Raw genomic sequence first — 23,523 nt, 5'->3', positions numbered from 1 at the left:
AATGACACCAATCCACAGTAAAAAGCCATGGCGTGGCGCCGTGGCTTAGCTGGTCATAGCACCTATCTAGTAAACAGGAAGTCCTGGGTTCAAATCCCAGCGGTGCCTTTCTATTATGTAAGCAGTTGTTAGGTCATGACATTTAGCCTCCTGCTGAAGAGCAACTGTCAAAACTTTAACACATACTGGGCTCTGTGGCGCAATGGATAGCGCATTGGACTTCTAGATGCAGGTGTGTGGCCATTCAAAGGTTGTGGGTTCGAGTCCCACCAGAGTCGTTTTTTCTTTGAAAACAACAAAATTCATCGCTCCTCACTAATGACACCAATCCACAGTAAACAGCCATGGCGTGGCGCCGTGGCTTAGCTGGTCATAGCGCCTGTCTAGTAAACAGGAAATCCTGGGTTCAAATCGCAGCGGTGCCTTTCCTTTATGTAAGCAGTTGTTAGGTCATGACATTTAGCCTCCTGCTGAAGAGCAACTGTCAAAACTTTAACACATGCTGGGCTCTGTGGCGCAATGGATAGCGCATTGGACTTCTAGATGCAGGTGTGTGGCCATTCAAAGGTTGTGGGTTCGAGTCCCACCAGAGTCATTTTTTCTTTGAAAACAACAAAATTCATCGCTCCTCACTAATGACACCAATCCACAGTAAAAAGCCATGGCGTGGCGCCGTGGCTTAGCTGGTCATAGCGCCTGTCTAGTAAACAGGAAGTCCTGGGTTCAAGTCCCAGCGGTGCCTTTCCTTTATGTAAGCAGTTGTTAGGTCATGACATTTAGCCTCCTGCTGAAGAGCAACTGTCAAAACTTTAACACATACTGGGCTCTGTGGCGCAATGGATAGCGCATTGGACTTCTAGATGCAGGTGTGTGGCCATTCAAAGGTTGTGGGTTCGAGTCCCACCAGAGTCGTTTTTTCTTTGAAAACAACAAAATTCATCGCTCCTCACTAATGACACCAATCCACAGTAAAAAGCCATGGCGTGGCGCCGTGGCTTAGCTGGTCATATCGCCTGTCTAGTAAACAGGAAGTCCTGGGTTCAAATCCCAGCGGTGCCTTTCTATTATGTAAGCAGTTGTTAGGTCATGACATTCAGCCTCATGCTGAAGAGCAACTGTCAAAACTTTAACACATACTGGGCTCTGTGGCGCAATGGATAGCGCATTGGACTTCTAGATGCAGGTGTGTGGCCATTCAAAGGTTGTGGGTTCGAGTCCCACCAGAGTTGTTTTTTCTTTGAAAACAACAAAATTCATCGCTCCTCACTAATGACACCAATGCACAGTAAAAAGCCATGGCGCGGCGCCGTGGCTTAGCTGGTCATAGCGCCTGTCTAGTAAACAGGAAGTCCTGGGTTCAAATACCAGGGGTGCCTTTCCTTTATGTAAGCAGTTGTTAGGTCATGACATTTAGCCTCCTGCTGAAGAGCAACTGTCAAAACTTTAACACATACTGTGCTCTGTGGCGCAATGGATAGCGCATTGGACTTCTAGACGCAGGTGTGTGGCCATTCAAAGGTTGTGGGTTCGAGTCCCCCCAGAGTCGTTTTTTCTTTGAAAACAACAAAATTCATCGCTCCTCACTAATGACACCAATCCACAGTAAAAAGCCATGGCGTGGCGCCGTGGCTTAGCTGGTCATAGCGCCTGTCTAGTAAACAGGAAGTCCTGGGTTCAAATCCCAGCGGTGCCTTTCCTTTATGTAAGCAGTTTTTAGGTCATGACATTTAGCCTCCTGCTGAAGAGCAACTGTCAAAACTTTAACACATACTGGGCTCTGTGGCGCAATGGATAGCGCATTAGACTTCTAGACGCAGGTGTGTGGCCATTCAAAGGTTGTGGGTTCGAGTCCCACCAGAGTCGTTTTTTCTTTGAAAACAACAAAATTCATCGCTCCTCACTAATGACACCAATCCACAGTAAAAAGCCATGGCGTGGCGCCGTGGCTTAGCTGGTCATAGCACCTATCTAGTAAACAGGAAGTCCGGGGTTCAAATCCCAGCGGTGCCTTTCTATTATGTAAGCAGTTGTTAGGTCATGACATTTAGCCTCCTGCTGAAGAGCAACTGTCAAAACTTTAACACATACTGGGCTCTGTGGTGCAATGGATAGCGCATTGGAAGTCCCACCAGAGTCGTTTTTTCTTTGAAAACAACAAAATTCATCGCTCCTCACTAATGACACCAATGCACAGTAAAAAGCCATGGCGTGTCGCCGTGGCTTAGCTGGTCATAGCGCCTGTCTAGTAAACAGGAAGTCCTGGGTTCAAATCCCAGCGGTGCCTTTCCTTTATGTAAGCAGTTGTTAGGTCATGACATTTAGCCTCCTGCTGAAGAGCAACTGTCAAAACTTTAACACATACTGGGCTCTGTGGCGCAATGGATAGCGCATTAGACTTCTAGACGCAGGTGTGTGGCCATTCAAAGGTTGTGTGTTCGAGTCCCACCAGAGTCTTTTTTCTTTGAAAACAACAAAATTCATCGCTCCTCACTAATGACACCAATCCACAGCTAAAAGCCATGGCGTGGCGCCGTGGCTTAGCTGGTCATAGCGCCTGTCTAGTAAACAGGAAGTCCTGGGTTCAAATCCCAGCGGTGCCTTTCTATTATGTAAGCAGTTGTTAGGTCATGACATTCAGCCTCATGCTGAAGAGCAACTGTCAAAACTTTAACACATACTGGGCTCTGTGGCGCAATGGATAGAGCATTGAACATCTAGATGCAGGTGTGTGGCCATTCAAAGGTTGTGGGTTCAAGTCCCACCAGAGTCGTTTTTTCTTTGAAAACAACAAAATTCATCGCTCCTCACTAATGACACCAATGCACAGTAAAAAGCCATGGCGTGGCGCCGTGGCTTAGCTGGTCATAGCGCCTGTCTAGTAAACAGGAAGTCCTGGGTTCAAATCCCAGCGGTGCCTTTCCTTTATGTAAGCAGTTGTTAGGTCATGACATTTAGCCTCCTGCTGAAGAGCAACTGTCAAAACTTTAACACATGCTGGGCTCTGTGGCGCAATGGATAGCGCATTGGACTTCTAGACGCAGGTGTGTGGCCATTCAAAGGTTGTGGGTTCGAGTCCCACCAGAGTCATTTTTTCTTTGAAAACAACAAAATTCATCGCTCCTCACTAATGACACCAATCCACAGTAAAAAGCCATGGCGTGGCGCCGTGGCTTAGCTGGTCATAGCGCCTGTCTAGTAAACAGGAAGTCCTGGGTTCAAGTCCCAGCGGTGCCTTTCCTTTATGTAAGCAGTTGTTAGGTCATGACATTCAGCCTCCTGCTGAAGAGCAACTGTCAAAACTTTAACACATGCTGGGCTCTGTGGCGCAATGGATAGCGCATTGGACTTCTAGACGCAGGTGTGTGGCCATTCAAAGGTTGTGGGTTCGAGTCCCACCAGAGTCATTTTTTCTTTGAAAACAACAAAATTCATCGCTCCTCACTAATGACACCAATCCACAGTAAAAAGCCATGGCGTGGCGCCGTGGCTTAGCTGGTCATAGCGCCTGTCTAGTAAACAGGAAGTCCTGGGTTCAAGTCCCAGCGGTGCCTTTCCTTTATGTAAGCAGTTGTTAGGTCATGACATTTAGCCTCCTGCTGAAGAGCAACTGTCAAAACTTTAACACATACTGGGCTCTGTGGCGCAATGGATAGCGCATTGGACTTCTAGATGCAGGTGTGTGGCCATTCAAAGGTTGTGGGTTCGAGTCCCACCAGAGTCGTTTTTTCTTTGAAAACAACAAAATTCATCGCTCCTCACTAATGACACCAATCCACAGTAAACAGCCATGGCGTGGCGCCGTGGCTTAGCTGGTCATAGCGCCTGTCTAGTAAACAGGAAATCCTGGGTTCAAATCCCAGCGGTGCCTTTCCTTTATGTAAGCAGTTGTTAGGTCATGACATTTAGCCTCCTGCTGAAGAGCAACTGTCAAAACTTTAACACATACTGGGCTCTGTGGCGCAATGGATAGCGCATTGGACTTCTAGACGCAGGTGTGTGGCCATTCAAAGGTTGTGGGTTCGAGTCCCACCAGAGTCATTTTTTCTTTGAAAACAACAAAATTCATCGCTCCTCACTAATGACACCAATCCACAGTAAAAAGCCATGGCGTGGCGCCGTGGCTTAGCTGGTCATAGCGCCTGTCTAGTAAACAGGAAGTCCTGGGTTCAAGTCCCAGCGGTGCCTTTCCTTTATGTAAGCAGTTGTTAGGTCATGACATTTAGCCTCCTGCTGAAGAGCAACTGTCAAAACTTTAACACATACTGGGCTCTGTGGCGCAATGGATAGCGCATTGGACTTCTAGATGCAGGTGTGTGGCCATTCAAAGGTTGTGGGTTCGAGTCCCACCAGAGTCGTTTTTTCTTTGAAAACAACAAAATTCATCGCTCCTCACTAATGACACCAATCCACAGTAAAAAGCCATGGCGTGGCGCCATGGCTTAGCTGGTCATATCGCCTGTCTAGTAAACAGGAAGTCCTGGGTTCAAATCCCAGCGGTGCCTTTCTATTATGTAAGCAGTTGTTAGGTCATGACATTCAGCCTCATGCTGAAGAGCAACTGTCAAAACTTTAACACATACTGGGCTCTGTGGCGCAATGGATAGCGCATTGGACTTCTAGATGCAGGTGTGTGGCCATTCAAAGGTTGTGGGTTCGAGTCCCACCAGAGTTGTTTTTTCTTTGAAAACAACAAAATTCATCGCTCCTCACTAATGACACCAATGCACAGTAAAAAGCCATGGCGCGGCGCCGTGGCTTAGCTGGTCATAGCGCCTGTCTAGTAACACTGGAACTCCTGAGATTTCAAGGTTCTGAGGACATCACCCCTCCTTCTCCTGCCCAATTAGCAGGACCATACATATGTTAATTTCAGAGCAAGACAGGAGCAGAAAGACAGGCAGGAGCTCTGTGGCAGGAGCTCTGTGGTGCACCAGGTCTAGTCTGTGTGCAGTCTGTGTGCACCAGGTCTAGTTTGTAGTCTAAAATAAATAAATAAAGTTTAGCCCTGTTTCGGCGTTATGTGTGAAGCGCTACATATTGACATAAGTATTATTTAGAGCGGTGAACCATTATCATTAGCGTGGTATTGGCGTTATGTATGAAGCAAGCGTCTCAGATTTTCTTGTGCATGCACTTCAATAGCGCCACACATTTACATGGCTGAACCAACCATTATCACGGGTCCATATTGTTCCCGTGAAACACATTATCATTAGCGTGGTATTGGCGTTATGTATGAAGCAAACGTCCCAGATTTTCTTGTGTATGCACTTCAATAGCGCCACACATTTACATGGCTGAACCAACCATTATCACGGGTTCATATTGTTCCCGTGAAACACATTATCATTAGCGTGGTATTGGCGTTATGTATGAAGCAAGCGTCCCAGATTTTCTTGTGTATGCACTTCAATAGCAGCAACAAAGTAATAAAGGTATAGTAAAGTAATATTTATTTTTACATTTACTTATTTTTACTCATACAGCATAGTAACATAATATTTTTTTGCAGTGTTTATGCTTGTGTTTGACTGATATTTCGTTCGTGTAAATAAGATATTTCGTTTGTGTAAATAACTTAGCGTCATTTATTTATTTTTACTCATACAGCATAGTAATATAATATTTTTGTGTTTTCTTGTGTTTGACTGATATTTCGTTCGTGTAAATAAGATATTTCGTTTGTGTAAATAACTTAGCGTCATTTATTTATTTTTACTCATACAGCATAGTAATATAATATTTTTTGCAGTGTTTATGCTTGTGTTTGACTGATATTTCGTTTGTGTAAATAAGATATTTCGTTTGTGTAAATAACTTAGCGTCATTTATTTATTTTTACTCATACAGCATAGTAATATAATATTTTTTGCAGTGTTTATGCTTGTGTTTGACTGATATTCACGGATTGCCGTGAACCATTATCACGGGTCCAATCAACTTTTATTGTTCCCGTGTATGCAGGGGATTAGCCCGGTTTCGGTTTCGGCGTTATGTGTGAAGCGCCACCTATTATAATAAAGTATAATTAGTATGCGCTGTTGTGGGTGTGTTCTTCAGAGTCATGATAAAAGCTGAAACCCAAAGGCAGGCGACTTACATTTTCACTACTATCCTGTGTGGAGACGACGCAAAACACCATGGCAAGACAGAGGACGTTCACCGGTCAAGAAGTTGCGGCTTTGCTGACCAACGAGGACTGCTGTGAGTCCGATGCGGGAGAAGGACCCTCCTGTTTTTTGACCAGCGATTCATCCGATGAAGAAAGAAGCAGTACATCGGATGAGGTACAACAGAGCCCTCCAAGGAAGAGACGGACACAGGCTGACACCACACCTGCACCAACCGTACGGGCAAAAGATGGAACTGTTTGGGAGAAGGTTGGCATCGCACGCTCTCGTGTCAGCAGCTGTTCGCCTAATTCAACATTTGTTGAGCCGTCCGGGCCTACAGAGCATGCAAAGGTATAGTAACTTCATATTTCTTTCCAGTGTTTCTGCTTGTGTTTGAATGATATTTAGTACGTGTAATTTACCTAGCGTCATTTGTTTACTTTTACTAATACAGCGTAGGATCACAAGCAGACTGCAGAGTTTTCTGTGTTTGCTCGACATGGAGATGCTGCGAATCATCACAGACTGCACTGTCCATGAAGCCCGCAGAACAGACAGCAGCTGGAGTTTGTCGGTCAGCGAGTTTATGGCATTCGTAGCAATCCTATTTCTACGAGCAGTCCTCTGTCCAGTTGGAGCGATGTCGGACTGTTGGTCGGCAAAATATAACATGTACTTCTTTGTATTTGTTCTTTGCAGTGCGCCGTTGACATCATGGACCAGAAGGCGCGTGCATACACAGTGCGCGCAGGAACACGCCGGTGGCCCGTTGCAGTGTTTTATAACATACTTGACCTGGCAGCGATGAACGCGCATGTTTTGTACACGGCATGTACGGGGTCCACAGAGAGTAGGAGAGTTTTTATGTGTACTCTTGCTGAGGAACTCCGTCTTCGTTTCCTACAGGAAAAGGAGTTGAAGAGAACGCCACGTCCTTCGCCTGCTCCTGGAAAGAAGACTACGTGTCAGGTGCAGACAAACTGCAACCGGAACCACAGCATAACCCCGTGCGCTGCATGCGGCAAGTACACCTGTCGCAAGTGTAGGGCAGAGTGTCCCTGGCTGTGTGGCAACTGTGTACCTAAAACTACATGAAGGTACGTCGATAAGTATATTTATATATATATGAATGAATTAATGTTTCAATTTATATAGCGCCTTATCTAAATACCCAAGGCGCTTTACAATTGTTAACACAGCTACGTTACAGACAACCAATCACACACACATATATATACACACACACTATTATTTGAACATAACCAAAAATCTCTTCTCTTTCTGTTCCACAGTCGCACATCATGAAACCCGGTGTCACGGTCTGCCCCGCATCTCCTGCCATTTCATGTCTGTTTCCGTGTTAGTCCTCTGTTTATTTCTCGTCGTGGTTGCTGGTTATTTTTCTCATGGTTGCTGGAATTGGATTCCCGTTCTGTTATGACCCATGCCTGTGATATTTTCACAGAATCAATTTATACATGAATGAATTCGTTCTAAATATAACATGTACTTCTGTGCGTGCATACACAGTGCGCGCAGGAACACGCCGGTGGCCCGTTGACCTTGGCAGCGATGAACGATGAACCTGCCGCAAATGTAAGAAAGAGGGTCCCTGGCTGGTACACATGAATAAATTCGTTCAAAATATAACATGTACTTTGTTCTTTGCAGTGCGCCGTTGACAGACATCATGAAGGTGCGTGCATACACAGTGCGCGCAGGAACACGCCGGTGGCCCGTTGCATGCAGCGAGTACACCCTGGCTGTGTAGCAACTGTTGGCTACAACTACATGAAGGTACGTTGATAAGTAGGCCTACATACGTAACACCACATATGTTACGTATTTTTGTCTTCTGAAAGATTTTATTCAAAATGTAAGGTGTACCTTGAATTGTTCTCCACAGCATCAACGCGTGTGTTGCATGCGGCAAGTGCATCTGGCGAGTACACCCTCAACTTCAAGACACCCTCAACTTTCTTGACATTCCACTTCAAGAAACCCGGAATAGACATCCATGTTTGATCAAAATAAAGTTGTTTTACAGCACATGAATTTGTTCTTCCTGTCTTTTCCTCTCCTTTTCCAGTCTGCTGTTTAGATCACAACATTTATCAGCCATATATATAATTGCGCCATATAATTTCTTAGCTTTTCAAACGCGAATTCAAACGCGGAAACAGAAAGTGTAACAAATATTATATAGTGTAGTAAATATACAAAGAGCTTCAAACAATATACAAAGAGGTTCAGACAATTTTATTTATTTTTATTGTTTGACGGGACTCATTTGAGAAACTCTCTACGTGCGCTTGAATTGTATCTTTTGAAACACGAGTCTACAAAATTTCCGCTGTTTGTTGTAGGATCGGTAACATATACAGTCTGCTTGTTTGTAACCAAGTTTTTCGTGAAGTATCACGTTTGGTGCCTTGTATGAGCTTGGAGGTGAGCCGCTTGTGCTTTGGCAGGCGTATGAGCTGGGGGTGAGACGCTTCCACCGCATTACCAAGACAATGGGCGTTAATCTCTTCACAGCAGGGGAGTGGGCTACATGGACCTTACTAAGCCTTGCGAAAATTTTCGCGGCCGTCGGGTTCCTAGTGGTAAACAGGAAGTCCTGGGTTCAAATACCAGCGGTGCCTTTCCTTTATGTAAGCAGTTGTTAGGTCATGACATTTAGCCTCCTGCTGAAGAGCAACTGTCAAAACTTTAACACATACTGTGCTCTGTGGCGCAATGGATAGCGCATTGGACTTCTAGACGCAGGTGTGTGGCCATTCAAAGGTTGTGGGTTCGAGTCCCCCCAGAGTTGTTTTTTCTTTGAAAACAACAAAATTCATCGCTCCTCACTAATGACACCAATCCACAGTAAAAAGCCATGGCGTGGCGCCGTGGCTTAGCTGGTCATAGCGCCTGTCTAGTAAACAGGAAGTCCTGGGTTCAAATCCCAGCGGTGCCTTTCCTTTATGTAAGCAGTTTTTAGGTCATGACATTTAGCCTCCTGCTGAAGAGCAACTGTCAAAACTTTAACACATACTGGGCTCTGTGGCGCAATGGATAGCGCATTGGACTTCTAGACGCAGGTGTGTGGCCATTCAAAGGTTGTGGGTTCGAGTCCCACCAGAGTCGTTTTTTCTTTGAAAACAACAAAATTCATCGCTCCTCACTAATGACACCAATCCACAGTAAAAAGCCATGGCGTGGCGCCGTGGCTTAGCTGGTCATAGCGCCTGTCTAGTAAACAGGAAGTCCTGGGTTCAAATCCCAGCGGTGCCTTTCCTTTATGTAAGCAGTTGTTAGGTCATGACATTTAGCCTCCTGCTGAAGAGCAACTGTCAAAACTTTAACACATACTGGGCTCTGTGGCGCAATGGATAGCGCATTGGACTTCTAGACGCAGGTGTGTGGCCATTCAAAGGTTGTAGGCTTAAGTCCCACCAGAGTCATTTTTTCTTTGAAAACAACAAAATTCATCGCTCCTCACTAATGACACCAATCCACAGTAAAAAGCCATGGCGTGGCGCCGTGGCTTAGCTGGTCATAGCGCCTGTCTAGTAAACAGGAAGTCCTGGGTTCAAATCCCAGCGGTGCCTTTCCTTTATGTAAGCAGTTGTTAGGTCATGACATTTAGCCTCCTGCTGAAGAGCAACTGTCATAAAGGCCATTCAACATTTCCTTTATGTAAGCAGTTTAGCCTCCTGCTGAAGAGCAACTGTCAAAACTTTAACACATACTGGTCTCTGTGGCGCAATGGATAGTGCATTGGACTTCTAGACGCAGGTGTGTGGCCATTCAAAGGTTGTGGGTTCAAGTCCCACCAGAGTCATTTTTTCTTTGAAAACAACAAAATTCATCGCTCCTCACTAATGACACCAATCCACAGTAAAAAGCCATGGCGCGGCTCCGTGGCTTAGCTGGTCATAGCGCCTGTCTAGTAAACAGGAAGTCCTGGGTTCAAATCCCAGCGGTGCCTTTCCTTTATGTAAGCAGTTGTTAGGTCATGACATTTAGCCTCCTGCTGAAGAGCAACTGTCAAAACTTTAACACATACTGTGCTCTGTGGCGCAATGGATAGCGCATTGGACTTCTAGACGCAGGTGTGTGGCCATTCAAAGGTTGTGGGTTCGAGTCCCCCCAGAGTCGTTTTTTCTTTGAAAACAACAAAATTCATCGCTCCTCACTAATGACACCAATCCACAGTAAAAAGCCATGGCGTGGCGCCGTGGCTTAGCTGTTCATAGCGCCTGTCTAGTAAACAGGAAGTCCTGGGTTCAAATCCCAGCGGTGCCTTTCCTTTATATAAGCAGTTTTTAGGTCATGACATTTAGCCTCCTGCTGAAGAGCAACTGTCAAAACTTTAACACATACTCGGCTCTGTGGCGCAATGGATAGCGCATTGGACTTCTAGACGCAGGTGTGTGGCCATTCAAAGGTTGTGGGTTCGAGTCCCACCAGAGTCGTTTTTTCTTTGAAAACAACAAAATTCATCGCTCCTCACTAATGACACCAATCCACAGTAAAAAGCCATGGTGTGGCACCGTGGCTTAGCTGGTCATAGCGCCTGTCTAGTAAACAGGAAGTCCTGGGTTCAAATCCCAGAGGTGCCTTTCTATTATGTAAGCAGTTGTTAGGTCATGACATTCAGCCTCATGCTGAAGAGCAACTGTCAAAACTTTAACACATACTGGGCTCTGTGGCGCAATGGATAGCGCATTGGACTTCTAGACGCAGGTGTGTGGCCATTCAAAGGTTGTGGGTTCGAGTCCCACCAGAGTCGTTTTTTCTTTGAAAACAACAAAATTCATCGCTCCTCACTAATGACACCAATCCACAGTAAAAAGCCATGGCGTGGCGCCATGGGTTAGCTGGTCATAGCGCCTGTCTAGTAAACAGGAAGTCCTGGGTTCAAATCCCAGCGGTGCCTTTCTATTATGTAAGCAGTTGTTAGGTCATGACATTCAGCCTCATGCTGAAGAGCAACTGTCAAAACTTTAACACATACTGGGCTCTGTGGCGCAATGGATAGAGCATTGGACATCTAGATGCAGGTGTGTGGCCATTCAAAGGTTGTGGGTTCATGTCCCACCAGAGTCATTTTTTCTTTGAAAACAAAATTCATCGCTCCTCACTAATGACACCAATGCACAGTAAAAAGCCATGGCGCGGCGCCGTGGCTTAGCTGGTCATAGCGACTGTCTAGTAAACAGGAAGTCCTGGGTTCAAATCCCAGCAGTGCCTTTCCTTTATGTAAGCAGTTTTTAGGTCATGACATTTAGCCTCCTGCTGAAGAGCAACTGTCAAAACTTTAACACATACTGGGCTCTGTGGCGCAATGGATAGCGCATTGGACTTCTAGACGCAGGTGTGTGGCCATTCAAAGGTTGTGGGTTCGAGTCCCACCAGAGTCGTTTTTTCTTTGAAAACAACAAAATTCATCGCTCCTCACTAATGACACCAATCCACAGTAAAAAGCCATGGCGTGGCGCCATGGGTTAGCTGGTCATAGCGCCTGTCTAGTAAACAGGAAGTCCTGGGTTCAAATCCCAGCGGTGCCTTTCCTTTATGTAAGCAGTTGTTAGGTCATGACATTTAGCCTCCTGCTGAAGAGCAACTGTCAAAACTTTAACACATACTGGGCTCTGTGGCGCAATGGATAGCGCATTGGACTTCTAGACGCAGGTGTGTGGCCATTCAAAGGTTGTAGGCTTAAGTCCCACCAGAGTCATTTTTTCTTTGAAAACAACAAAATTCATCGCTCCTCACTAATGACACCAATCCACAGTAAAAAGCCATGGCGTGGCGCCGTGGCTTAGCTGGTCATAGCGCCTGTCTAGTAAACAGGAAGTCCTGGGTTCAAATCCCAGCGGTGCCTTTCCTTTATGTAAGCAGTTGTTAGGTCATGACATTTAGCCTCCTGCTGAAGAGCAACTGTCATAAAGGCCATTCAACATTTCCTTTATGTAAGCAGTTTAGCCTCCTGCTGAAGAGCAACTGTCAAAACTTTAACACATACTGGTCTCTGTGGCGCAATGGATAGTGCATTGGACTTCTAGACGCAGGTGTGTGGCCATTCAAAGGTTGTGGGTTCAAGTCCCACCAGAGTCATTTTTTCTTTGAAAACAACAAAATTCATCGCTCCTCACTAATGACACCAATCCACAGTAAAAAGCCATGGCGCGGCTCCGTGGCTTAGCTGGTCATAGCGCCTGTCTAGTAAACAGGAAGTCCTGGGTTCAAATCCCAGCGGTGCCTTTCCTTTATGTAAGCAGTTGTTAGGTCATGACATTTAGCCTCCTGCTGAAGAGCAACTGTCAAAACTTTAACACATACTGTGCTCTGTGGCGCAATGGATAGCGCATTGGACTTCTAGACGCAGGTGTGTGGCCATTCAAAGGTTGTGGGTTCGAGTCCCCCCAGAGTCGTTTTTTCTTTGAAAACAACAAAATTCATCGCTCCTCACTAATGACACCAATCCACAGTAAAAAGCCATGGTGTGGCGCCGTGGCTTAGCTGTTCATAGCGCCTGTCTAGTAAACAGGAAGTCCTGGGTTCAAATCCCAGAGGTGCCTTTCTATTATGTAAGCAGTTGTTAGGTCATGACATTCAGCCTCATGCTGAAGAGCAACTGTCAAAACTTTAACACATACTGGGCTCTGTGGCGCAATGGATAGCGCATTGGACTTCTAGACGCAGGTGTGTGGCCATTCAAAGGTTGTGGGTTCGAGTCCCACCAGAGTCGTTTTTTCTTTGAAAACAACAAAATTCATCGCTCCTCACTAATGACACCAATCCACAGTAAAAAGCCATGGCGTGGCGCCATGGGTTAGCTGGTCATAGCGCCTGTCTAGTAAACAGGAAGTCCTGGGTTCAAATCCCAGCGGTGCCTTTCTATTATGTAAGCAGTTGTTAGGTCATGACATTCAGCCTCATGCTGAAGAGCAACTGTCAAAACTTTAACACATACTGGGCTCTGTGGCGCAATGGATAGAGCATTGGACATCTAAATGCAGGTGTGTGGCCATTCAAAGGTTGTGGGTTCATGTCCCACCAGAGTCATTTTTTCTTTGAAAACAAAATTCATCGCTCCTCACTAATGACACCAATGCACAGTAAAAAGCCATGGCGCGGCGCCGTGGCTTAGCTGGTCATAGCGACTGTCTAGTAAACAGGAAGTCCTGGGTTCAAATCCCAGCAGTGCCTTTCCTTTATATAAGCAGTTTTTAGGTCATGACATTTAGCCTCCTGCTGAAGAGCAACTGTCAAAACTTTAACACATACTGGGCTCTGTGGCGCAATGGATAGCGCATTGGACTTCTAGACGCAGGTGTGTGGCCATTCAAAGGTTGTGGGTTCGAGTCCCACCAGAGTCGTTTTTTCTTTGAAAACAACAAAATTCATCGCTCCTCACTAATGACACCAATCCACAGTAAAAAGCCATGGTGTGGCGCCGTGGCTTAGCTGGTCATAGCGCCTGTCTAGTAAACAGGAAGTCCTGGGTTCAAATCCCAGAGGTGCCTTTCTATTATGTAAGCAGTTGTTAGGTCATGACATTCAGCCTCATGCTGAAGAGCAACTGTCAAAACTTTAACACATACTGGGCTCTGTGGCGCAATGGATAGCGCATTGGACTTCTAGACGCAGGTGTGTGGCCATTCAAAGGTTGTGGGTTCATGTCCCACCAGAGTCATTTTTTCTTTGAAAACAAAATTCATCGCTCCTCACTAATGACACCAATGCACAGTAAAAAGCCATGGCGTGGCGCCATGGGTTAGCTGGTCATAGCGCCTGTCTAGTAAACAGGAAGTCCTGGGTTCAAATCCCAGCGGTGCCTTTCTATTATGTAAGCAGTTGTTAGGTCATGACATTCAGCCTCATGCTGAAGAGCAACTGTCAAAACTTTAACACATACTGGGCTCTGTGGCGCAATGGATAGAGCATTGGACATCTAGATGCAGGTGTGTGGCCATTCAAAGGTTGTGGGTTCAAGTCCCACCAGTGTCATTTTTTCTTTGAAAACAAAATTCATCGCTCCTCACTAATGACACCAATGCACAGTAAAAAGCCATGGCGCGGCGCCGTGGCTTAGCTGGTCATAGCGACTGTCTAGTAAACAGGAAGTCCTGGGTTCAAATCCCAGCGGAGCCTTTCCTTTATGTAAGCAGTTTTTAGGTCATGACATTTAGCCTCCTGCTGAAGAGCAACTGTCAAAACTTTAACACATACTGGGCTCTGTGGCGCGATGGATAGCGCATTGGACTTCTAGACGCAGGTGTGTGGCCATTCAAAGGTTGTGGGTTTGAGTCCCACCAGAGTCTTTTTTTCTTTGAAAACAACAAAATTCATCGCTCCTCACTAATGACACCAATCCACAGTAAAAAGCCATGGCGTGGCGCCGTGGCTTAGCTGGTCATAGCGCCTGTCTAGTAAACAGGAAGTCCTGGGTTCAAATCCCAGCAGTGCCTTTCTATTATGTAAGCAGTTGTTAGGTCATGACATTCAGCCTCATGCTGAAGAGCAACTGTCAAAACTTTAACACATACTGGGCTCTGTGGCGCAATGGATAGCGCATTGGACTTCTAGACGCAGGTGTGTGGCCATTCAAAGGTTGTGGGCTTAAGTCCCACCAGAGTAATTTTTTCTTTGAAAACAACAAAATTCATCGCTCCTCACTAATGACACCAATCCACAGTAAAAAGCCATGGCGCGGCTCCGTGGCTTAGCTGGTCATAGCGCCTGTCTAGTAAACAGGAAGTCCTGGGTTCAAATCCCAGCGGTGCCTTTCCTTTATGTAAGCAGTTGTTAGGTCATGACATTTAGCCTCCTGCTGAAGAGCAACTGTCAAAACTTTAACACATACTGGGCTCTGTGGCGCAATGGATAGTGCATTGGACTTCTAGACGCAGGTGTGTGGCCATTCAAAGGTTGTGGGTTCAAGTCCCACCAGAGTCATTTTTTCTTTGAAAACAACAAAATTCATCGCTCCTCACTAATGACACCAATCCACAGTAAAAAGTCATGGCGCGGCTCCGTGTCTTACCTGGTCATAGCGCCTGTCTAGTAAACAGGAAGTCCTGGGTTCAAATCCCAGCGGTGCCTTTCCTTTATGTAAGCAGTTGTTAGGTCATGACATTTAGCCTCCTGCTGAAGAGCAACTGTCAAAACTTTAACACATACTGTGCTCTGTGGCACAATGGATAGCGCATTGGACTTCTAGACGCAGGTGTGTGGCCATTCAAAGGTTGTGGGTTCGAGTCCCCCCAGAGTCGTTTTTTCTTTGAAAACAACAAAATTCATCGCTCCTCACTAATGACACCAATCCACAGTAAAAAGCCATGGCGTGGCGCCGTGGCTTAGCTGGTCATAGCGCCTGTCTAGTAAACAGGAAGTCCTGGGTTCAAATCCCAGCGGTGCCTTTCCTTTATATAAGCAGTGTTTAGGTCATGACATTTAGCCTCCTGCTGAAGAGCAACTGTCAAAACCTTAACACATACTGGGCTCTGTGGCGCAATGGATAGCGCATTGGACTTCTAGACGCAGGTGTGTGGCCATTCAAAGGTTGTGGGTTCGAGTCCCACCAGAGTCGTTTTTTCTTTGAAAACAACAAAATTCATCGCTCCTCACTAATGACACCAATCCACAGTAAAAAGCCATGGTGTGGCGCCGTGGCTTAGCTGGTCATAGCGCCTGTCTAGTAAACAGGAAGTCCTGGGTTCAAATCCCAGCGGTGCCTTTCTATTATGTAAGCAGTTGTTAGGTCATGACATTCAGCCTCATGCTGAAGAGCAACTGTCAAAACTTTAACACATACTGGGCTCTGTGGCGCAATGGATAGCGCATTGGACTTCTAGACGCAGGTGTGTGGCCATTCAAAGGTTGTGGGTTCGAGTCCCCCCAGAGTCGTTTTTTCTTTGAAAACAACAAAATTCATCGCTCCTCACTAATGACACCAATCCACAGTAAAAAGCCATGGCGTGGCGCCATGGGTTAGCTGGTCATAGCGCCTGTCTAGTAAACAGGAAGTCCTGGGTTCAAATCCCAGCGGTGCCTTTCCTTTATGTAAGCAGTTGTTAGGTCATGACATTTAGCCTCCTGCTGAAGAGCAACTGTCAAAACTTTAACACATACTAGGCTCTGTGGCGCAATGGATAGTGCATTGGACTTCTAGACGCAGGTGTGTGGCCATTCAAAGGTTGTGGGTTCAAGTCCCACCAGAGTCATTTTTTCTTTGAAAACAACAAAATTCATCGCTCCTCACTAATGACACCAATCCACAGTAAAAAGCCATGGCGTGGCTCCGTGGCTTAGCTGGTCATAGCGCCTGTCTAGTAAACAGGAAGTCCTGGGTTCAAATCCCAGCGGTGCCTTTCCTTTATGTAAGCAGTTGTTAGGTCATGACATTTAGCCTCCTGCTGAAGAGCAACTGTCAAAACTTTAACACATACTGTGCTCTGTGGCGCAATGGATAGCGCATTGGACTTCTAGACGCAGGTGTGTGGCCATTCAAAGGTTGTGGGTTCGAGTCCCACCAGAGTCATTTTTTCTTTGAAAACAACAAAATTCATCGCTCCTCACTAATGACACCAATCCACAGTAAAAAGCCATGGCGCGGCTCCGTGGCTTAGCTGGTCATAGCGCCTGTCTAGTAAACAGGAAGTCCTGGGTTCAAATCCCAGCGGTGCCTTTCCTTTATGTAAGCAGTTGTTAGGTCATGACATTTAGCCTCCTGCTGAAGAGCAACTGTCAAAACTTTAACACATACTGTGCTCTGTGGCACAATGGATAGCGCATTGGACTTCTAGACGCAGGTGTGTGGGCATTCAAAGGTTGTGGGTTCGAGTCCCCCCAGAGTCGTTTTTTCTTTGAAAACAACAAAATTCATCGCTCCTCACTAATGACACCAATCCACAGTAAAAAGCCATGGCATGGCGCCGTGGCTTAGCTGGTCATAGCGCCTGTCTAGTAAACAGGAAGTCCTGGGTTCAAATCCCAGCGGTGCCTTTCTATTATGTAAGCAGTTGTTAGGTCATGACATTCAGCCTCATGCTGAAGAGCAACTGTCAAAACTTTAACACATACTGGGCTCTGTGGCGCAATGGATAGCGCATTGGACTTCTAGACGCAGGTGTGTGGCCATTCAAAGGTTGTGGGTTCGAGTCCCACCAGAGTCTTTTTTTCTTTGAAAACAACAAAATTCATCGCTCCTCACTAATGACACCAATCCACAGTAAAAAGCCATGGCGTGGCGCCGTGGCTTTGCTGGTCATATCGCCGGTCTAGTAAGCAGGAAGTCCTGGGTTCAAATCCCAGCGGTGCCTTTCTATTATGTAAGCAGTTGTTAGGTCATGACATTCAGCCTCATGCTGAAGAGCAACTGTCAAAACTTTAACACATACTGGGCTCTGTGGCGCAATGGATAGCACATTGGACTTCTAGACGCAGGTGTGTGGCCATTCAAAGGTTGTGGGTTCGAGTCCCCCCAGAGTCGTTTTTTCTTTGAAAACAACAAAATTCATCGCTCCTCACTAATGACACCAATCCACAGTAAAAAGCCATGGCGTGGCGCCGTGGCTTAGCTGGTCATAGCGCCTGTCTAGTAAACAGGAAGTCCTGGGTTCAAATCCCAGCGGTGCCTTTCCTTTATGTAAGCAGTTGTTAGGTCATGACATTTAGCCTCCTGCTGAAGAGCAACTGTCAAAACTTTAACACATACTAGGCTCTGTGGCGCAATGGATAGTGCATTGGACTTCTAGACGCAGGTGTGTGGCCATTCAAAGGTTGTGGGTTCAAGTCCCACCAGAGTCATTTTTTCTTTGAAAACAACAAAATTCATCGCTCCTCACTAATGACACCAATCCACAGTAAAAAGCCATGGCGTGGCTCCGTGGCTTAGCTGGTCATAGCGCCTGTCTAGTAAACAGGAAGTCCTGGGTTCAAATCCCAGCGGAGCCTTTCCTTTATGTAAGCAGTTGTTAGGTCATGACATTTAGCCTCCTGCTGAAGAGCAACTGTCAAAACTTTAACACATACTGTGCTCTGTGGCGCAATGGATAGCGCATTGGACTTCTAGACGCAGGTGTGTGGCCATTCAAAGGTTGTGGGTTCGAGTCCCCCCAGAGTCGTTTTTTCTATGAAAACAACAAAATTCATCGCTCCTCACTAATGACACCAATCCACAGTAAAAAGCCATGGCGTGGCGCTGTGGCTTAGCTGGTCATAGCGCCTGTCTAGTAAACAGGAAGTCCTGGGTTCAAATCCCAGCGGTGCCTTTCTATTATGTAAGCAGTTGTTAGGTCATGACATTCAGCCTCATGCTGAAGAGCAACTGTCAAAACTTTAACACATACTGGGCTCTGTGGCGCAATGGATAGCGCATTGGACTTCTAGACGCAGGTGTGTGGCCATTCAAAGGTTGTGGGTTCGAGTCCCCCCAGAGTCGTTTTTTCTTTGAAAACAACAAAATTCATCGCTCCTCACTAATGACACCAATCCACAGTAAAAAGCCATGGCGTGGCGCCATGGCTTAGCTGGTCATAGCGCCTGTCTAGTAAACAGGAAGTCCTGGGTTCAAATCCCAGCGGTGCCTTTCCTTTATGTAAGCAGTTGTTAGGTCATGACATTCAGCGTCATGCTGAAGAGCAACTGTCAAAACTTTAACACATACTGGGCTCTGTGGCGCAATGGATAGCGCATTGGACTTCTAGACGCAGGTGTGTGGCCATTCAAAGGTTGTGGGTTCGAGTCCCACCAGAGTCTTTTTTTCTTTGAAAACAACAAAATTCATCGCTCCTCACTAATGACACCAATCCACAGTAAAAAGCCATGGCGTGGCGCCGTGGCTTTGCTGGTCATATCGCCGGTCTAGTAAGCAGGAAGTCCTGGGTTCAAATCCCAGCGGTGCCTTTCTATTATGTAAGCAGTTGTTAGGTCATGACATTCAGCCTCATGCTGAAGAGCAACTGTCAAAACTTTAACACATACTGGGCTCTGTGGCGCAATGGATAGCACATTGGACTTCTAGACGCAGGTGTGTGGCCATTCAAAGGTTGTGGGTTCGAGTCCCCCCAGAGTCGTTTTTTCTTTGAAAACAACAAAATTCATCGCTCCTCACTAATGACACCAATCCACAGTAAAAAGCCATGGCGTGGCGCCGTGGCTTAGCTGGTCATAGCGCCTGTCTAGTAAACAGGAAGTCCTGGGTTCAAATCCCAGCGGTGCCTTTCCTTTATGTAAGCAGTTGTTAGGTCATGACATTTAGCCTCCTGCTGAAGAGCAACTGTCAAAACTTTAACACATACTAGGCTCTGTGGCGCAATGGATAGTGCATTGGACTTCTAGACGCAGGTGTGTGGCCATTCAAAGGTTGTGGGTTCAAGTCCCACCAGAGTCATTTTTTCTTTGAAAACAACAAAATTCATCGCTCCTCACTAATGACACCAATCCACAGTAAAAAGCCATGGCGTGGCTCCGTGGCTTAGCTGGTCATAGCGCCTGTCTAGTAAACAGGAAGTCCTGGGTTCAAATCCCAGCGGAGCCTTTCCTTTATGTAAGCAGTTGTTAGGTCATGACATTTAGCCTCCTGCTGAAGAGCAACTGTCAAAACTTTAACACATACTGTGCTCTGTGGCGCAATGGATAGCGCATTGGACTTCTAGACGCAGGTGTGTGGCCATTCAAAGGTTGTGGGTTCGAGTCCCCCCAGAGTCGTTTTTTCTATGAAAACAACAAAATTCATCGCTCCTCACTAATGACACCAATCCACAGTAAAAAGCCATGGCGTGGCGCTGTGGCTTAGCTGGTCATAGCGCCTGTCTAGTAAACAGGAAGTCCTGGGTTCAAATCCCAGCGGTGCCTTTCTATTATGTAAGCAGTTGTTAGGTCATGACATTCAGCCTCATGCTGAAGAGCAACTGTCAAAACTTTAACACATACTGGGCTCTGTGGCGCAATGGATAGCGCATTGGACTTCTAGACGCAGGTGTGTGGCCATTCAAAGGTTGTGGGTTCGAGTCCCCCCAGAGTCGTTTTTTCTTTGAAAACAACAAAATTCATCGCTCCTCACTAATGACACCAATCCACAGTAAAAAGCCATGGCGTGGCGCCATGGCTTAGCTGGTCATAGCGCCTGTCTAGTAAACAGGAAGTCCTGGGTTCAAATCCCAGCGGTGCCTTTCCTTTATGTAAGCAGTTGTTAGGTCATGACATTCAGCGTCATGCTGAAGAGCAACTGTCAAAACTTTAACACATACTGGGCTCTGTGGCGCAATGGATAGCGCATTGGACTTCTAGACGCAGGTGTGTGGCCATTCAAAGGTTGTGGGTTCGAGTCCCACCAGAGTCGTTTTTTCTTTGAAAACAACAAAATTCATCGCTCCTCACTAATGACACCAATCCACAGTAAAAAGCCATGGCGTGGCGCCGTGGCTTAGCTGGTCATAGCGCCTGTCTAGTAAACAGGAAGTCCTGGGTTCAAATCCCAGCGGTGCCTTTCTATTATGTAAGCAGTTGTTAGGTCATGACATTTAGCCTCCTGCTGAAGAGCAACTGTCAAAACTTTAACACATGCTGGGCTCTGTGGCGCAATGGATAGCGCATTGGACTTCTAGACGCAGGTGTGTGGCCATTCAAAGGTTGTGGGTTCGAGTCCCACCAGAGTCGTTTTTTCTTTGAAAACAACAAAATTCATCGCTCCTCACTAATGACACCAATCCACAGTAAAAAGCCATGGCGTGGCGCCATGGGTTAGCTGGTCATAGCGCCTGTCTAGTAAACAGGAAGTCCTGGGTTCAAGTCCCAGCGGTGCCTTTCTATTATGTAAGCAGTTGTTAGGTCATGACATTCAGCCTCATGCTGAAGAGCAACTGTCAAAACTTTAACACATACTGGGCTCTGTGGCGCAATGGATAGCGCATTGGACTTCTAGACGCAGGTGTGTGGCCATTCAAAGGTTGTGGGTTCGAGTCCCACCAGAGTCGTTTTTTCTTTGAAAACAACAAAATTCATCGCTCCTCACTAATGACACCAATCCACAGTAAAAAGCCATGGCGTGGCGCCGTGGCTTAGCTGGTCATAGCGCCTGTCTAGTAAACAGGAAGTCCTGGGTTCAAATCCCAGCGGTGCCTTTCTATTATGTAAGCAGTTGTTAGGTCATGACATTTAGCCTCCTGCTGAAGAGCAACTGTCAAAACTTTAACACATGCTGGGCTCTGTGGCGCAATGGATAGCGCATTGGACTTCTAGACGCAGGTGTGTGGCCATTCAAAGGTTGTGGGTTCGAGTCCCACCAGAGTCGTTTTTTCTTTGAAAACAACAAAATTCATCGCTCCTCACTAATGACACCAATCCACAGTAAAAAGCCATGGCGTGGCGCCGTGGCTTAGCTGGTCATAGCGCCTGTCTAGTAAACAGGAAGTCCTGGGTTCAAATCCCAGCGGTGCCTTTCTATTATGTAAGCAGTTGTTAGGTCATGACATTTAGCCTCCTGCTGAAGAGCAACTGTCAAAACTTTAACACATACTGGGCTCTGTGGCGCAATGGATAGCGCATTGGACTTCTAGACGCAGGTGTGTGGCCATTCAAAGGTTGTGGGTTCGAGTCCCACCAGAGTCGTTTTTTCTTTGAAAACAACAAAATTCATCGCTCCTCACTAATGACACCAATCCACAGTAAAAAGCCATGGCGTGGCGCCATGGGTTAGCTGGTCATAGCGCCTGTCTAGTAAACAGGAAGTCCTGGGTTCAAGTCCCAGCGGTGCCTTTCTATTATGTAAGCAGTTGTTAGGTCATGACATTTAGCCTCCTGCTGAAGAGCAACTGTCAAAACTTTAACACATGCTGGGCTCTGTGGCGCAATGGATAGCGCATTGGACTTCTAGACGCAGGTGTGTGGCCATTCAAAGGTTGTGGGTTCGAGTCCCCCCAGAGTCGTTTTTTCTTTGAAAACAACAAAATTCATCGCTCCTCACTAATGACACCAATCCACAGTAAAAAGCCATGGCGTGGCGCCATGGCTTAGCTGGTCATAGCGCCTGTCTAGTAAACAGGAAGTCCTGGGTTCAAATCCCAGCGGTGCCTTTCCTTTATGTAAGCAGTTGTTAGGTCATGACATTCAGCGTCATGCTGAAGAGCAACTGTCAAAACTTTAACACATACTGGGCTCTGTGGCGCAATGGATAGCGCATTGGACTTCTAGACGCAGGTGTGTGGCCATTCAAAGGTTGTGGGTTCGAGTCCCACCAGAGTCTTTTTTTCTTTGAAAACAACAAAATTCATCGCTCCTCACTAATGACACCAATCCACAGTAAAAAGCCATGGCGTGGCGCCGTGGCTTTGCTGGTCATATCGCCGGTCTAGTAAGCAGGAAGTCCTGGGTTCAAATCCCAGCGGTGCCTTTCTATTATGTAAGCAGTTGTTAGGTCATGACATTCAGCCTCATGCTGAAGAGCAACTGTCAAAACTTTAACACATACTGGGCTCTGTGGCGCAATGGATAGCACATTGGACTTCTAGACGCAGGTGTGTGGCCATTCAAAGGTTGTGGGTTCGAGTCCCCCCAGAGTCGTTTTTTCTTTGAAAACAACAAAATTCATCGCTCCTCACTAATGACACCAATCCACAGTAAAAAGCCATGGCGTGGCGCCGTGGCTTAGCTGGTCATAGCGCCTGTCTAGTAAACAGGAAGTCCTGGGTTCAAATCCCAGCGGTGCCTTTCCTTTATGTAAGCAGTTGTTAGGTCATGACATTTAGCCTCCTGCTGAAGAGCAACTGTCAAAACTTTAACACATACTAGGCTCTGTGGCGCAATGGATAGTGCATTGGACTTCTAGACGCAGGTGTGTGGCCATTCAAAGGTTGTGGGTTCAAGTCCCACCAGAGTCATTTTTTCTTTGAAAACAACAAAATTCATCGCTCCTCACTAATGACACCAATCCACAGTAAAAAGCCATGGCGTGGCGCCATGGGTTAGCTGGTCATAGCGCCTGTCTAGTAAACAGGAAGTCCTGGGTTCAAATCCCAGCGGTGCCTTTCCTTTATGTAAGCAGTTGTTAGGTCATGACATTTAGCCTCCTGCTGAAGAGCAACTGTCAAAACTTTAACACATACTAGGCTCTGTGGCGCAATGGATAGTGCATTGGACTTCTAGACGCAGGTGTGTGGCCATTCAAAGGTTGTGGGTTCAAGTCCCACCAGAGTCATTTTTTCTTTGAAAACAACAAAATTCATCGCTCCTCACTAATGACACCAATCCACAGTAAAAAGCCATGGCGTGGCTCCGTGGCTTAGCTGGTCATAGCGCCTGTCTAGTAAACAGGAAGTCCTGGGTTCAAATCCCAGCGGTGCCTTTCCTTTATGTAAGCAGTTGTTAGGTCATGACATTTAGCCTCCTGCTGAAGAGCAACTGTCAAAACTTT

The 23,523-nt window shown here is 46.4% G+C and overlaps 43 non-coding genes across 43 annotated transcripts; all 43 read left to right on the top strand.

The window, feature by feature from the left end:
* The first annotated feature begins 188 nt into the window (after positions 1 to 188).
* trnar-ucu (transfer RNA arginine (anticodon UCU)) lies at positions 189 to 278 on the top strand. Its single transcript is given in 2 exon segments — positions 189 to 225; positions 243 to 278. It is a non-coding gene; the product is annotated as a tRNA-Arg (tRNA).
* A 227-nt stretch (positions 279 to 505) lies between these two features.
* On the top strand, positions 506 to 595 carry trnar-ucu (transfer RNA arginine (anticodon UCU)). The gene is given in 2 exon segments: positions 506 to 542; positions 560 to 595. It is a non-coding gene; the product is annotated as a tRNA-Arg (tRNA).
* Positions 596 to 822: 227 nt separating this feature from the next.
* Positions 823 to 912, top strand: trnar-ucu (transfer RNA arginine (anticodon UCU)). The gene is given in 2 exon segments: positions 823 to 859; positions 877 to 912. It is a non-coding gene; the product is annotated as a tRNA-Arg (tRNA).
* A 227-nt stretch (positions 913 to 1,139) lies between these two features.
* trnar-ucu (transfer RNA arginine (anticodon UCU)) lies at positions 1,140 to 1,229 on the top strand. The gene is given in 2 exon segments: positions 1,140 to 1,176; positions 1,194 to 1,229. It is a non-coding gene; the product is annotated as a tRNA-Arg (tRNA).
* Positions 1,230 to 1,619: 390 nt separating this feature from the next.
* On the top strand, positions 1,620 to 1,693 carry trnat-agu (transfer RNA threonine (anticodon AGU)). Its single transcript has one exon. It is a non-coding gene; the product is annotated as a tRNA-Thr (tRNA).
* Positions 1,694 to 2,526: 833 nt separating this feature from the next.
* Positions 2,527 to 2,600, top strand: trnat-agu (transfer RNA threonine (anticodon AGU)). The gene has a single exon. It is a non-coding gene; the product is annotated as a tRNA-Thr (tRNA).
* Positions 2,601 to 2,843: 243 nt separating this feature from the next.
* trnat-agu (transfer RNA threonine (anticodon AGU)) lies at positions 2,844 to 2,917 on the top strand. The gene has a single exon. It is a non-coding gene; the product is annotated as a tRNA-Thr (tRNA).
* Positions 2,918 to 2,997: 80 nt separating this feature from the next.
* Positions 2,998 to 3,087, top strand: trnar-ucu (transfer RNA arginine (anticodon UCU)). Its single transcript is given in 2 exon segments — positions 2,998 to 3,034; positions 3,052 to 3,087. It is a non-coding gene; the product is annotated as a tRNA-Arg (tRNA).
* Positions 3,088 to 3,314: 227 nt separating this feature from the next.
* Positions 3,315 to 3,404, top strand: trnar-ucu (transfer RNA arginine (anticodon UCU)). Its single transcript is given in 2 exon segments — positions 3,315 to 3,351; positions 3,369 to 3,404. It is a non-coding gene; the product is annotated as a tRNA-Arg (tRNA).
* A 227-nt stretch (positions 3,405 to 3,631) lies between these two features.
* trnar-ucu (transfer RNA arginine (anticodon UCU)) lies at positions 3,632 to 3,721 on the top strand. The gene is given in 2 exon segments: positions 3,632 to 3,668; positions 3,686 to 3,721. It is a non-coding gene; the product is annotated as a tRNA-Arg (tRNA).
* A 227-nt stretch (positions 3,722 to 3,948) lies between these two features.
* On the top strand, positions 3,949 to 4,038 carry trnar-ucu (transfer RNA arginine (anticodon UCU)). The gene is given in 2 exon segments: positions 3,949 to 3,985; positions 4,003 to 4,038. It is a non-coding gene; the product is annotated as a tRNA-Arg (tRNA).
* A 227-nt stretch (positions 4,039 to 4,265) lies between these two features.
* On the top strand, positions 4,266 to 4,355 carry trnar-ucu (transfer RNA arginine (anticodon UCU)). Its single transcript is given in 2 exon segments — positions 4,266 to 4,302; positions 4,320 to 4,355. It is a non-coding gene; the product is annotated as a tRNA-Arg (tRNA).
* Positions 4,356 to 4,582: 227 nt separating this feature from the next.
* Positions 4,583 to 4,672, top strand: trnar-ucu (transfer RNA arginine (anticodon UCU)). The gene is given in 2 exon segments: positions 4,583 to 4,619; positions 4,637 to 4,672. It is a non-coding gene; the product is annotated as a tRNA-Arg (tRNA).
* A 4,329-nt stretch (positions 4,673 to 9,001) lies between these two features.
* On the top strand, positions 9,002 to 9,075 carry trnat-agu (transfer RNA threonine (anticodon AGU)). The gene has a single exon. It is a non-coding gene; the product is annotated as a tRNA-Thr (tRNA).
* An 80-nt stretch (positions 9,076 to 9,155) lies between these two features.
* On the top strand, positions 9,156 to 9,245 carry trnar-ucu (transfer RNA arginine (anticodon UCU)). Its single transcript is given in 2 exon segments — positions 9,156 to 9,192; positions 9,210 to 9,245. It is a non-coding gene; the product is annotated as a tRNA-Arg (tRNA).
* A 73-nt stretch (positions 9,246 to 9,318) lies between these two features.
* On the top strand, positions 9,319 to 9,392 carry trnat-agu (transfer RNA threonine (anticodon AGU)). Its single transcript has one exon. It is a non-coding gene; the product is annotated as a tRNA-Thr (tRNA).
* Positions 9,393 to 9,635: 243 nt separating this feature from the next.
* On the top strand, positions 9,636 to 9,709 carry trnat-agu (transfer RNA threonine (anticodon AGU)). Its single transcript has one exon. It is a non-coding gene; the product is annotated as a tRNA-Thr (tRNA).
* Positions 9,710 to 10,486: 777 nt separating this feature from the next.
* Positions 10,487 to 10,576, top strand: trnar-ucu (transfer RNA arginine (anticodon UCU)). The gene is given in 2 exon segments: positions 10,487 to 10,523; positions 10,541 to 10,576. It is a non-coding gene; the product is annotated as a tRNA-Arg (tRNA).
* A 227-nt stretch (positions 10,577 to 10,803) lies between these two features.
* trnar-ucu (transfer RNA arginine (anticodon UCU)) lies at positions 10,804 to 10,893 on the top strand. Its single transcript is given in 2 exon segments — positions 10,804 to 10,840; positions 10,858 to 10,893. It is a non-coding gene; the product is annotated as a tRNA-Arg (tRNA).
* Positions 10,894 to 11,434: 541 nt separating this feature from the next.
* trnar-ucu (transfer RNA arginine (anticodon UCU)) lies at positions 11,435 to 11,524 on the top strand. Its single transcript is given in 2 exon segments — positions 11,435 to 11,471; positions 11,489 to 11,524. It is a non-coding gene; the product is annotated as a tRNA-Arg (tRNA).
* A 390-nt stretch (positions 11,525 to 11,914) lies between these two features.
* trnat-agu (transfer RNA threonine (anticodon AGU)) lies at positions 11,915 to 11,988 on the top strand. Its single transcript has one exon. It is a non-coding gene; the product is annotated as a tRNA-Thr (tRNA).
* A 777-nt stretch (positions 11,989 to 12,765) lies between these two features.
* Positions 12,766 to 12,855, top strand: trnar-ucu (transfer RNA arginine (anticodon UCU)). Its single transcript is given in 2 exon segments — positions 12,766 to 12,802; positions 12,820 to 12,855. It is a non-coding gene; the product is annotated as a tRNA-Arg (tRNA).
* Positions 12,856 to 13,396: 541 nt separating this feature from the next.
* trnar-ucu (transfer RNA arginine (anticodon UCU)) lies at positions 13,397 to 13,486 on the top strand. The gene is given in 2 exon segments: positions 13,397 to 13,433; positions 13,451 to 13,486. It is a non-coding gene; the product is annotated as a tRNA-Arg (tRNA).
* Positions 13,487 to 15,455: 1,969 nt separating this feature from the next.
* trnat-agu (transfer RNA threonine (anticodon AGU)) lies at positions 15,456 to 15,529 on the top strand. Its single transcript has one exon. It is a non-coding gene; the product is annotated as a tRNA-Thr (tRNA).
* Positions 15,530 to 15,609: 80 nt separating this feature from the next.
* trnar-ucu (transfer RNA arginine (anticodon UCU)) lies at positions 15,610 to 15,699 on the top strand. The gene is given in 2 exon segments: positions 15,610 to 15,646; positions 15,664 to 15,699. It is a non-coding gene; the product is annotated as a tRNA-Arg (tRNA).
* A 73-nt stretch (positions 15,700 to 15,772) lies between these two features.
* Positions 15,773 to 15,846, top strand: trnat-agu (transfer RNA threonine (anticodon AGU)). The gene has a single exon. It is a non-coding gene; the product is annotated as a tRNA-Thr (tRNA).
* Positions 15,847 to 17,040: 1,194 nt separating this feature from the next.
* Positions 17,041 to 17,114, top strand: trnat-agu (transfer RNA threonine (anticodon AGU)). The gene has a single exon. It is a non-coding gene; the product is annotated as a tRNA-Thr (tRNA).
* An 80-nt stretch (positions 17,115 to 17,194) lies between these two features.
* trnar-ucu (transfer RNA arginine (anticodon UCU)) lies at positions 17,195 to 17,284 on the top strand. The gene is given in 2 exon segments: positions 17,195 to 17,231; positions 17,249 to 17,284. It is a non-coding gene; the product is annotated as a tRNA-Arg (tRNA).
* Positions 17,285 to 17,674: 390 nt separating this feature from the next.
* trnat-agu (transfer RNA threonine (anticodon AGU)) lies at positions 17,675 to 17,748 on the top strand. Its single transcript has one exon. It is a non-coding gene; the product is annotated as a tRNA-Thr (tRNA).
* A 243-nt stretch (positions 17,749 to 17,991) lies between these two features.
* On the top strand, positions 17,992 to 18,065 carry trnat-agu (transfer RNA threonine (anticodon AGU)). Its single transcript has one exon. It is a non-coding gene; the product is annotated as a tRNA-Thr (tRNA).
* Positions 18,066 to 18,779: 714 nt separating this feature from the next.
* On the top strand, positions 18,780 to 18,869 carry trnar-ucu (transfer RNA arginine (anticodon UCU)). Its single transcript is given in 2 exon segments — positions 18,780 to 18,816; positions 18,834 to 18,869. It is a non-coding gene; the product is annotated as a tRNA-Arg (tRNA).
* A 390-nt stretch (positions 18,870 to 19,259) lies between these two features.
* trnat-agu (transfer RNA threonine (anticodon AGU)) lies at positions 19,260 to 19,333 on the top strand. The gene has a single exon. It is a non-coding gene; the product is annotated as a tRNA-Thr (tRNA).
* A 243-nt stretch (positions 19,334 to 19,576) lies between these two features.
* trnat-agu (transfer RNA threonine (anticodon AGU)) lies at positions 19,577 to 19,650 on the top strand. The gene has a single exon. It is a non-coding gene; the product is annotated as a tRNA-Thr (tRNA).
* Positions 19,651 to 20,364: 714 nt separating this feature from the next.
* Positions 20,365 to 20,454, top strand: trnar-ucu (transfer RNA arginine (anticodon UCU)). Its single transcript is given in 2 exon segments — positions 20,365 to 20,401; positions 20,419 to 20,454. It is a non-coding gene; the product is annotated as a tRNA-Arg (tRNA).
* Positions 20,455 to 20,527: 73 nt separating this feature from the next.
* On the top strand, positions 20,528 to 20,601 carry trnat-agu (transfer RNA threonine (anticodon AGU)). The gene has a single exon. It is a non-coding gene; the product is annotated as a tRNA-Thr (tRNA).
* Positions 20,602 to 20,681: 80 nt separating this feature from the next.
* On the top strand, positions 20,682 to 20,771 carry trnar-ucu (transfer RNA arginine (anticodon UCU)). Its single transcript is given in 2 exon segments — positions 20,682 to 20,718; positions 20,736 to 20,771. It is a non-coding gene; the product is annotated as a tRNA-Arg (tRNA).
* Positions 20,772 to 20,998: 227 nt separating this feature from the next.
* On the top strand, positions 20,999 to 21,088 carry trnar-ucu (transfer RNA arginine (anticodon UCU)). Its single transcript is given in 2 exon segments — positions 20,999 to 21,035; positions 21,053 to 21,088. It is a non-coding gene; the product is annotated as a tRNA-Arg (tRNA).
* Positions 21,089 to 21,161: 73 nt separating this feature from the next.
* Positions 21,162 to 21,235, top strand: trnat-agu (transfer RNA threonine (anticodon AGU)). The gene has a single exon. It is a non-coding gene; the product is annotated as a tRNA-Thr (tRNA).
* An 80-nt stretch (positions 21,236 to 21,315) lies between these two features.
* trnar-ucu (transfer RNA arginine (anticodon UCU)) lies at positions 21,316 to 21,405 on the top strand. The gene is given in 2 exon segments: positions 21,316 to 21,352; positions 21,370 to 21,405. It is a non-coding gene; the product is annotated as a tRNA-Arg (tRNA).
* Positions 21,406 to 21,478: 73 nt separating this feature from the next.
* On the top strand, positions 21,479 to 21,552 carry trnat-agu (transfer RNA threonine (anticodon AGU)). Its single transcript has one exon. It is a non-coding gene; the product is annotated as a tRNA-Thr (tRNA).
* Positions 21,553 to 21,632: 80 nt separating this feature from the next.
* On the top strand, positions 21,633 to 21,722 carry trnar-ucu (transfer RNA arginine (anticodon UCU)). Its single transcript is given in 2 exon segments — positions 21,633 to 21,669; positions 21,687 to 21,722. It is a non-coding gene; the product is annotated as a tRNA-Arg (tRNA).
* Positions 21,723 to 22,266: 544 nt separating this feature from the next.
* Positions 22,267 to 22,356, top strand: trnar-ucu (transfer RNA arginine (anticodon UCU)). The gene is given in 2 exon segments: positions 22,267 to 22,303; positions 22,321 to 22,356. It is a non-coding gene; the product is annotated as a tRNA-Arg (tRNA).
* Positions 22,357 to 22,746: 390 nt separating this feature from the next.
* On the top strand, positions 22,747 to 22,820 carry trnat-agu (transfer RNA threonine (anticodon AGU)). Its single transcript has one exon. It is a non-coding gene; the product is annotated as a tRNA-Thr (tRNA).
* The last annotated feature ends 703 nt before the right edge of the window (positions 22,821 to 23,523 follow it).

Source organism: Brachyhypopomus gauderio, unplaced genomic scaffold (assembly GCF_052324685.1).
Source record: "Brachyhypopomus gauderio isolate BG-103 unplaced genomic scaffold, BGAUD_0.2 sc98, whole genome shotgun sequence".
In the NCBI taxonomy this organism is placed as follows: Eukaryota; Metazoa; Chordata; class Actinopteri; order Gymnotiformes; family Hypopomidae; genus Brachyhypopomus; species Brachyhypopomus gauderio.
Note: the sequence above shows the minus strand (reverse complement) of the source record. Positions and strands in the feature narration are given on the sequence as shown.